The sequence below is a fragment of the Schistocerca gregaria genome, chromosome X, assembly GCF_023897955.1.
Source record: "Schistocerca gregaria isolate iqSchGreg1 chromosome X, iqSchGreg1.2, whole genome shotgun sequence".
NCBI lineage: Eukaryota > Metazoa > Arthropoda > Insecta > Orthoptera > Acrididae > Schistocerca > Schistocerca gregaria.
The window spans coordinates 388,018,752-388,030,900 of record NC_064931.1 but is presented as its reverse complement, the minus strand read 5'-3'; positions in this window follow the sequence as shown (position 1 = coordinate 388,030,900).

The following is a 12,149-nucleotide window of genomic DNA, read 5'->3' as shown; positions in this document are numbered from 1 at the left end:
CAAACGAAAAAATGGCTGACATCGAAATAAGTATCCAAGGAATAGAAAAGCAACTGCAATCACTCAACAGAGGAAAGTCCACTGGATCTGATGGGATACCAATTCGATTCTACACAGAGTATGTGAAAGAACTTGCCCCCCTTCTAACAGCCATGTACCACAAGTCTCTAGAGGAACGGAAGGTCCCAAATGATTGGAAAAGAGCACAGGTAGCCCCAGCCTTCAAGAAGGGTCATCGAGCAGATGCACAAAACTATAGACCTATATCTCTGACGTCGATCTGTTGTAGAATTTTAGAAAATGTTTTCTGCTCACGTATCATGTCGTTTATGGAAACCCAGAATCTAATATGTAGGAATCAACATGGATTCCAGAAACAGCGATCATGTGAGACTCAACTTGCTTTACTTGTTCATGAGACCCAGAAAATATTAGATACAGGCTCCCAGGTAGATGCCATTTTCCTTGACTTCCGGAAGGTGTTCGATACAGTTCCACACTGTTGCCTGATAAACAAAGTAAGAGCCTACGGAATATCAGACCAGCTGTGTGGCTGGATTGAAGAGTTTTTAGCAAACAGAACACAGCATGTTATTATCAATGGAGAGACGTCTACAGACGTTTAAGTAACCTCTGGCGTGCCACAGGGGAGTGTTATGGGACCATTGATTTTCACAATATATATAAATGACCTAGTAAATAGTGTCGGAAGTTCCATGCGGCTTTTCGCAGATGATGCTGTAGTATACAGAGAAGTTGCAGGATTAGAAAACTGTAGCGAAATGCAGGAAGATCTGCAGCAGATAGGCACTTGGTGCAGGGAGTGTCAACTGACTCTTAACATAGACAAATGTAATGTATTCCAAATACATAGAAAGAAGGATCCTTTATTGTATGATTATATGATAGTGGAACAAACACTGGTAGCAGTTACTTCTGTAAAATATCTGGGATTATGCATGAGGAACGATTTGAAGTGGAATGATTAAATAAAATTAATTTGTTGGTAAGGTGAGTACCATGTTGAGATTCATTGGCAGAGTCCTTAGAAAATGTAGTCCATCAACAAAGGAGGTGGCTTACAAAACACTCATTCGACCTATACTTGAGCATTGCTCATCAGTGTGGGATCCATACCAGGTCAGGTTGACAGAAGAGATAGAGAAGATCCAAAGAAGAATGGCGCGTTTCGTCACAGGGTTATTTGGTAAGTGTGATAGCGTTACAAAGATGTTTAGCAAACTCTAGTGGCAGACTCTGCAAAAGAGGCACTCTGCATCGCGGTGTAGCTTGCTGTCCAGGTTTCGAGAGGGTGCGTTTCTGGATGAGGTATTGAATATATTGCTTCTCCCAACTTATACCTCCCGAGGAGATTACGAATGTAAAATTAGAGAGATTCGAGCACGCACGGAGGCTTTCCAGCAGTCGTTCTTCCCGCACACCATATGCGACTGAACCGGAAAGGGAGGTAATGACAGTGGCACGTAAAGGGCCCTCCGCCACACACCGTTGGGTTACTAACTCCAAGTACATGTGGCAGGATCAAGCTGTTAATGTTTTTTTTTCCCCGGGGCAGCAGGTCAGGTGTTCAGGTGTGGACATGTGGGTACAAAATGTTTAGTCTATACTGACAGGTATAGTCCATTTAGTTCTGCAGTGATCACCATGCAGGAAAAATCAGGTAGTAAATTATGTGAGACGTTTGTGGGAAGACTGTTAGATGCAAAGAAAAAACAACTAACACACTAAAGCAGTTACATATAAAGCTACCAATGATCACAATAAATGGACCAGCAGAAGAGAAAAATTCATTCATATGACTGAGACAATAAATACAGAACCCTAAGATGATTCACAATCAACTTGAGATACTTAAAAGTTATTGTTAGATATACATTAGACTTAAAGAAGGAAGGAGGTTAAGGATGGATGAACAAAGAAGTGCGCCATGCTCTTTCAGAGGAACAATCCTGGCATTTGTCTTATGTTATTCATGGAAGTAAGAGGAACTAGAGATGAAATTGCTAACATTCGGTGGATTATGGAAAAAGCAAGAGAATTCCAGAGAGATGTGTACCTCTGCTTTATTCACTATGCCAAAGCCTTTGACTGCGTCGATCACAACAAGTTATGGAACGTACTGAAAAACATGGGTGTACCAGATCACCTCATTCATCTGATACAGAGTTTATACCTTGACCAAAAAGCCACCGTGAGAACTATGTATGGAACAACGAAATGGATAAAGATTCAGAAAGGGATCCGGCAAGGCTGCATACTGTCACCGTACTTATTCAATCTGTATGCAGAACATGTTATGAGGAATGCAAGGCTAGAGGAAGGACAAACAGGAATTAAAATAGCTGCAATAAATGTAAACAACCTCACGTACACAGATGATACAATCCTGTTGGCAGAAAGTGAAGAAGAATTGAGAACACTCTTGCTGAAGGTGAAAAGGCTGGTCTTAGGCTGAATGTGAAGAAAACGAAAATTATGGCAACTACACCTACCAATTCATGGGACATAGCAGGAGAAACCATGGAGGTAGTGACCACATTCAGTTATCTCGGTTCCCGGATCTCCGCTGATGGCAACTGCAGCATGGAATCTGGAGACGCCTGTTGCTCGGTAGACAAAAGATGTCAAACCTTGACAAGGTTATAAGGTCCAGAGATATAACACTAGCAACAAAGATCTGTATTGTGAGGGCTATGGTCTTTCCAGTTGTGATATATGGATGTGAGACCTGGACCATTAGAAAACCTGAACAGCGAAGAATTGACTCCTTCGAATTGTGGTGTTGGAGGAAACTTCTTGGAGTTCCATGGACTGCAAAGAGAACCAACAGATCAATATTGGAGCAAATAAAACCAGATTTCTCCTTGGACCGTGGATGCAGTGGATGCTAGTTAGATTGCACCATCCAAAGGGCTATTATGTCAGTTTTCCAACAGAGAAAACAAACAGAATCTTCCTCAAGACAGAGAATATTGCTGCACCAGCAGAGCTGCTGCTTGACCTCATGCTTCAGGCCTGCCTGCATAGGTCAGAACAATTTGACTTGGACAAAATACAGGGTGTTTGAATAAAAACTCCCTAGCTGTAAGTGTAAATTTAATGGGGAAATTAATGAAAAATTGCATCAATGACTACATATCATAAAAGAGAATTCCTTAAAGTTTTGCTAGCGTTACTAGACTTCAACGTGGGATCCATTTGTTGCTCTGCACATGTTGAGATGATAGTCCACTTCTCGTCACATATTCACCAACATTTCAGGCATAACTGTCTCAACCACAGTGACGATTCATTCCTGTAAATGCTTGCTGTCTCTGATCTTTTCACTGTACGCACCATTTTTTATGTGGCACCAAAAGAATCAGTTCAACAACAACTTCAAAAGTTCTTGGTCTACCTGGTGAGTTTGCTTTTAAAACACTACAGGTTTCCTTGAAAGACTTTAGCCAATGGTGGATAGCTGTAAGTGGTTCACCACCATACTGACTCAGTTTTCACAAGCCAAATATCACTCTGCACTTTCTGTTGCGGATTACACATTATTGCTGAGTTGCTGTGCACTGCACACATGCCTGGACTGAACTGAGAGAACAGAGGAAAAAAACAACACTAGTGCCGTTTCAAGGTCAAGCAGATCTGCCAGGTGCAAGGGAGCCAAACTTGGAGAGTTGATGAATCAAACACCACAAACTAGAATAGTGTAGGTCACTTTGTACAGATGCTAGGACACATTAACACTAGGAAGTTCTTTTTCAAACACATTGTACATTGAGATAATGTAAGAGCACATTGACTAACATATTTTGGTTACACACAGATAGGCAATATATGCTTTGTATGTGTAAAGTGCACAGACAGAAAATGAATGTATGACAACATAATACAAAAGCAGTACTACAGTTAGTGTGGAAATCCAAAAATAACAAAAGACCTGTAGGTACACATGTGCTTACAAGAACCTTATAATAGTAATTGGCAACTAACATGTCTGCCAACACATGGTATCATAATAACAGGCAACAATGACTGTAAGGCTGCTATAGTAATTTTAAATAGAAATTATAATGTAATCAAGATAACACCATTATGCAATCAACATTTAGTTACTGTAGAGAAAACCAATGGGTGATTGCATCCATATATGCTCAATACAACCTTATGCAGTGCCCATCAGAGACCTATCAATATATGCCACAGGCAAAAAGCTAGTGATAAGTGCTGACATTAACTGAAGAACCACCCTCTGGAGCTCAGACAGAACATATTACAGAGGACATATATTCAGCAATCAAATACAAGATACACAACTACATGTAACAAACATGATGTGACCTATATCCCCATATGCAGAGTTTGTTGGTACAAGCAGTAATATCAACTTTATGCAAGCAAACATGCAGCAGTGGTGAACATAACAAACTGGACTGTACACAGAGATATAACCAGTAGCAACCTTAATGTTGTAACATACGCTACATACTAACACACACTCAGAACACATCTACCAAAGCACACTCAAGACACTGAGTGTTGCAAAAAGCAGAATGGAACCAATTAAGAGAAATTATACAACAACACAACCTAAAAAAAACATCAATTGAGGCATAAAATACAGAGCACACAAACCACCACAGGTAATATAACATGCACAAAACACATGAATACCGATGGCAAAAGCACAAAACACTCACCAATACCATTGGCCAATGAACTCACAAGTTTCAAACAAGATGCCAGAAGCAGATGTAAATTATATCAGAGGGTGATACTAAATAGAGACAGGTACATAAGACTTGAGGCATATAGGCATGCACATGATTTATACAGACACTGGGAATGATTTGTAACATCACAAACAAAGCAAAATATATGTGGGAATCATATTTACAGAGCAGACTGAAATCTCACCAGTTTTGGGAATGCTAAGTCAGGACGATGGCAGGATGATGAGGAGGTGGAGGAATATAATGGAATTTCTGGTGTATAAAGCACTCCCTAATAATGTCATCGATACAAACATACAATATCAATACAACACTAAGGAAGATCCACACATACCATACAACTCTGCCACTGCCAGCTGTTCTTTTCTACAAGAAGAGATTGCACTAGCAACCTCAGAGTTCAAAAACAAAAAGGTACCTGGACCAGATGGTATTCAATCAGAAACACTGAAAAAACTAACATCGCAGATTGCCCCATTCCTGACAACAGACCTACAGTCCTATGTACCTAGTAAACACCCTAGCAAAGATTCATGAGAATCTACTGTGTAACCTTTTGCAAACTCACAGAGATCTCTGGGGCAGGAGCCAACACCACTTCAGCTTCAGAACTGACAAATCCCTAAATGATGCTATCAACCACACCCTGCAAATATTAATAATACAACACAGAAATAAGGATTGACATTGCTGTGGCATTCAGTAACTTCTGGTAGCCCTCACTATTTCAAAGGTTAAGATAGTTGGAGGTATCGCAATCACTGTACAACAGTTCCCTAGACTACTGTAACAACCGAGGAGTTGAATGACAGATGGATAGTTGGAAAGTAATTAAAAGAATTACCAAAGAAAAGTACCATACCATGGCTTGGGTCAATTTGTTTCATTCTCAACTGCTCCCTTATGTCAGGGAAGAAGTCATATTGTCTACAACCCTTATCACTTACATCCTACTCACCTTGCCATGCATGCAAATTCCAGCTTCCAAGGTGTTGTGTCATCTGTATCAGGACATCAGTTATTGTGTGTACCTAGTCTAGCCTCCCCATCTTTAACCACTACCTTGCAGCTCTGTATTTGATCATGATATCTACCAGGCATATTCTGAGCACAACAAACAGTGCATCAACTGAAGTGGTGCCAAAGGCTCTTGCTAGCCTAAGTAGGACACTTATCTTTCCCAAAACATAGCCACAAGACTTGCATACTGGTTGAACCTACTGGTAACAAATCTAGCAACTCACCTCTGACTGCTTCAATCTCTTCTCTCTATCCAATCTGATGCGGATTGCACACACTCAAGCAGTACTCAAGAATAGTGTGGACTAGCATCCTATTTGTGGTCTCCTTTACAGATGAACCACATTTGCCTAAAATTCTCCCAATAAACTGAAGCCTTCCCCACCACAATCTTCACATGCTTGTTTCAGTCCATATCGTTTCACAACATTATGCCCAGATATTTAAATGACATGACTGTGTCAAGCAGGACACTACTAAGGCTGGATTTGAATATTATGGGTTTGTTTTATTCTGCTCATACACATTAACTTACATTTTTATACATTTAGAGCCAGCTACCATTCATCACACCAACTAGAAATTTTGTCTAGGTCATTTTGTATCATCCTACAGTCACTGATATTTGACACCTTCTTGTACACCACAGCATCATCAGCAAACAACTGCAGACTGCTGCTCATCCTGTCCACCAGATCATTTATGTATATATGTGGAAAAAAGCATTGGTCCTATCATACTTCCCTGGGGCACTCCTGATGTTACCCATGTCTACGAAGAACACTTGCTATCGACAACAACATACTGGGTTCTATTACTTAAGAAGTCTTCAAGCCAGTCACATAACTGGGAGATTATTCTGTCTGCTCATATCAGGGGGTACCACATCAAGTGCTTTTAAGAAATCTAGAGATATGGAATCTGGCTGTTGCCCTTCATCCATAGTTCACAGTATACCATGTGAGAAAAGAGCAAACAGGGTTTTGCATGAGCAATGCTTTCTAAAACCATGCTGACTTGTGGATACAAGCTTTTCAGTCTCTAATTAATTTATTATATTCAGACTCAGAACACACTCTAGAATTCTGCAGCAAACTGATGTTAAGGATATTTGTCTGTAATTTTGGAGGTCCATTCTTTTACACTTTGTATGTACAGAAGTCACCTGCACTTTTTTCCAGTCACTTGGCACTTTGCACTGGTTGAGAGATATGCCATAAATGCAAACTAAGTAAGGGGCTAATGACATAGAATACTCTTTGTAAAACCAAATTGGGATTCCATCCAGATGTAGCGACTAATTTATTTTCAACTTCTCCATTGTTTCTTTATGCCAGGGATGCTTATTACTATATTGTCTATATGGAACTCTGTGTGATGGTCAAATAATGGTACTATTGTACTGTTCTCCTTCATTAACAATTTCTTAAATGTGTTATTTAAAATCTTGGCCTTCATTTTGCTATCTTCTACTGTCAAACCAGACTGGTCAACGAGTGGTTGGATGGAAGCCTTAGACCCATTCGTCAATTTTACATATGGCAAGAATTTTTTTTAGGTTCTCCACCAGATCTTTAGCAAAGGTATGATGGTGGCAGCTGTTGTATGCTTTGTGCATAGACCTTTTCACAGATGCATGAACTAATCTTTGCCTGTTGTGATTTGCATGTCCTCTTTTGAACCGAGACTGCAGCAGCCTTGCTTCTTCATCATTTTCCAGATTTTGTTATTAAACCACAGTGGGGCTTTTCCATCCTTAATCCACTTACTAGGCACATACTTGTCCAGAGTATGCTTTACAATCTATTTAAACTTTGAACATAATTCCTCTATGACCATCATTCTGGAACTAGATGATTACAGCTCATTGTATAAGTGAGATTTATTAATTTATGAAGCCATTGTTGCTATGATAACATCATGATCACTAATCCCCACCTTTATACTGATGCCGCCACTAAGGTCTGGCATGTTTCTAGTTACAAGGTCCAAGATATTTCCATTGCATGTGGGCTGCCAAACTAGCTGCCCAAGACATTTTTCAGAAAACGTGTTTAAAAGTACTTCACAAGACTGTCTGTCTGTACGCCCAGCAATATCAATCAAATAATAGTAAAGGATAGTGAATACTAGAGTGAATATAGTGTGAGCTGCTGGCAATTTAGCGAAGATAGTACCCAATATTATACATGGATGAATACCTAAGGTTAAGCATAGAATTAGCAGTAAAGTTTCCCTACTATTAACTGTAAACTATTTTGTTGTGACTGGCACTCAACAGCTTGAAGAAACCATTTCAGTGTATGCCATTCAAAATCAGTGATGGTTCTAACAAATCGTTCCTCTGTTCTATCCTCTTTTTATATTTTTCTTAAATAACAGAATTCTATTTACATTTCACTGGCAAATTATTTGTTACAAGTATTTATTCTGTGTCAAATGTTGCACATAAAAACAAAACAGTTTAGAAAAGACAACAAATGAAAACTGTAATATGTACTACCTGTTTTAAAATATCAGGTAACAGATATTTAAATATGCAATAAATAAAAAATACAACAATGTCTGAAAATAATGAACAGATGTAATTTTGTAAACAAGTAATATATATACAGTCACCACAAATCACTGTGAGAGCAAGAGTCACAGCACACTCAATACAAACAAAATATATGTGTGACATACATAAAAATAACAATATATAATTTTTGCAAGCACATGGATCTGACATTTGAATCAATAACTACAACTATTTCATATTTCATATCCTTAGGAGTGATGGAGTGGGACATAGGCAAATGCAGCAAGAGGTTAGGAGAGGTAGGGTAGATGACAAAAGACATGAGTCAAGATGGTTTCATCATCATCTTATAAAACATAAAATGTGATTACGGTATTCAAAAATCACTCAACCCCCTCCTGTATATCATGGGACTCTCTCATAAGGTGTCATGCTGTAATCGTTCAATGTGTTTTGTGCAGAGGAAATGATGATCTGATGCTTCACTGTAAATACTGATAATTTAAATTTACTATATCTTTTAAACAAATAATGTTACAGAGTTGATATTTACAACGTTTGACATTTTAATGATATACTTCTATATGAAATGTCAATCTTTAAGATCGACCAAAGCATTCAGATTTTACCATTCAGATCTTTGTTACAAAACTCGTTAAGCTCACTTAAACAGTAAATCCTAAACTATTATATATATGATCAATATTCAAGTTTTATTGGGATCACCATGAAAATTTATGGAGGATGGCAGATTGAAATGATTCCCTGCATTACTACAGAATTAAATAGTTTTCATAAATGTTTCCCTTTATGGACGATCTTAAGTCTGCCATATTTAACACTGCTCCCTCTCCTTGGCTTCTACTGGGTTTCCCTAAGATGTAGGTTCTCGTCTGTCACACTCGCACACTACAGTGCTCAGGTCTCAATAGACAATAGACGCCAGTGAGTTTCCCCATTTCGTGGTGAATCTGCACCCTTTGTGGCACGCGGTCCTGGATGACAGGGTTCGTTTCACAATTCCTGTAGGCTGACTCTTTCGACCATACATTTGAATGAGAGCGCAATGCTCATTAACCCAGATTAAGCCACACACCTCCACTTCATAACATGTTGGCGTGCCATATATGTTATGAAGTAGCACCCAAATTTACAAGATACAAATTCATAGTACAATAATAAATATCCTAAGCGCCAGATCAATAGCGTAATTATTTGTAGTGGCGTTGATGCAGAATGCTTTAAATTTAGAGAAACTTATATCTAAGATAAATTATGAATTGCAGCAATTTAATTACATGCCAAATAAAACTATACATTTATCAAAATCGACTGTGTATTGAAACGCCGCAGAAATATCAGGGCCAATGCACACACTTTCACAGAACCTTTTTGTCACAACGAAGTCTCCAGCGGCCTTCCACAGATTCGGCGCCAAGTATCCCGCTGAATTTCTGTATAGCTCTGCATTCCATTGTCAACGTTTTTCGGGAACAAATCTGCTGAAATTAGAATCAGGTGTAGATACAGAAAACAAACACTTTCCGATACCACCCAGGATCTGCACTGAATACGTCCCCCAGTGGAATCGATACAAGCAGATCTAAGCTACAAAGCAAACAATTGATTTACTGCGTTTACAAGATGCCCGTAAATTCTTAAATGATTCTGACAAGTTATTCACGTCCCACTAGAGACATGCATCTTGTGACAGATTCCCAATCGACTTCATCGGCAAATTAATACTTCCTTTTAATTTAAATAAATCCCTTAGACTCCAAACTAACAACAAATCTCACCCCTCTTTTAATTCCACGCAGTGAAGCTCCATACACAAACCGTTACTCCGTACAACAATAAATTATTCCTCCAAAATATTCCCAGATAAGTAGATAAATATACATCAGTCTTCTTAGGTAAGCATTATTAATTCTCATTTTCGAAATTTCTCCGACCTCCATGCGCCCAAATTGGGGCCACCATAACTTATAACTCGGAAATTACAACAAACATAAAACCATCCAAAACCTTAAGTCTAACACATACATACACATAAATAAATCCCTTACATGCCCCAAAAACCTGATTTATATGCATACTGTGCACTGAACTTTGACTTGATACCGTTCACCAAATAATTGAGTTCTCTGACCACCTCGCACCCAAATGTGTGTCTACACTATCTTTTTATAACTGCAAAGACCTTGTACAAATAAAAAGTCCTTATGTGATAAAAAACAAACAAGCTAACAATAAATACTGAAATAAAACGTTGCAAATTACGCCTCCAAACTTGTCACACATATTGTTCTCTTCATCCCAACCTTGTGTAATTATGGTGTGCACAATCTAGTTGTCCCCTGCCAAAAGATTCTTAAATTTTACTTTCCTTTTTTCACCATCATTTTCAAAATCCAAGCACCTTCCATGCAGTGAAGCGAAGTTTTATATTTACATAATAAATCTGTTCCCAGCACCATATGATTTCCAAGTCCATTCACTACAAAGCATCGTATACTTAAATGATTCTCCTCACACTTTAATTCTAAGAGCACTTCTCGCCTTATCAACTCACTTAAACCGCCAACTGCCATTTTAATTTTTACAGTATTTACAGGTACTAATACTAATTTCTTATTCTTTATCCTATGTACAAAACCTTCCGACACTGGCGACACATTACTTCAAGAATCGAGCAGTGCTTCTACTTTCTCGTCAATTACTTTAATTTCAATGATAGGCTGTACATTAATCATTTCTTTTCGCTCTAAACACTGTTCCCTCAATAAATCATTCTCTATGTCTCGTCCCTTCTCTTCCATCTATAGAGTACACATATACTGTTCGATCCACCCTTCAATTTCGTACTCGTCCCAAAATAATTCATTAAATACTTCTTTCGTCCCACTTTCATTTTTTCTCCCTTTTAGACCTCTCGCTATTTTAAACTTCTCTCGAGTCCACAAATGAGGCAATAACGATCATAATGTTCTACCGTACCACCAGTTACAGTAAAATCACGTTCCTCCTTAAGATAACTTTCTGTTCAAATATCACTTTCTATATTAGAATCGAATTGACTGTATTATCCTTTAGAAATTATCGACATTAGTAGCTACAACATCATTATCATGAAATAAAGAATTAATTTTTACTTCCACGTCATTACAGACACCATCACAAACAGCGCTTTCAACAGCCACTGATAAATCATACTACTGATTACATAAAATCTCATTTATCTCCGTCGACAAATCACCAATTTAAGAACCGTTCATAGTTTCACCGTCCTCTGCCTTACCATTAAATTCCAATGTGTTTCGATTTAAACATGAGCGTAATACCTTTTTCTCACCTACACGCTCCTGCGCCACATTAATTTCAGATTGCACATGAAATTCAAATCCACATTCATTCTCAAACAAACATTAAAGATCCACAGATCCATCCAGACTTTCGGGTTCACCTCCATTAATAGAAAGATAGGCACAGATTCCTTCCTCTAAAGTATCAATACCAGTAGTTTCATCTTTCGTAACTTCTGCACATAAAACAACATTGCTACCTTCTTTCAAAAATAATTCACCAATATCCGCCGATACACACACAAATTCATCAACAGCTGACGAGACTAATGCTACGCTGCCCCTATTAACCTCCTTAATAACTTTCGCTGTCACAATATCACCTGAAACATCATCACCTTCATCACTACAATCGTTACCGCAGTTTAGTACCATCGAACTCCACCAAATTCAGTTCCACCTCAGTCTCCTTCTGGCACATAGAATCTTTCTTGTGTTGACATTCATACACTCTTTCGTCTAACGTTAATAAAACAAACCATTTAGCCCTAAATCGTT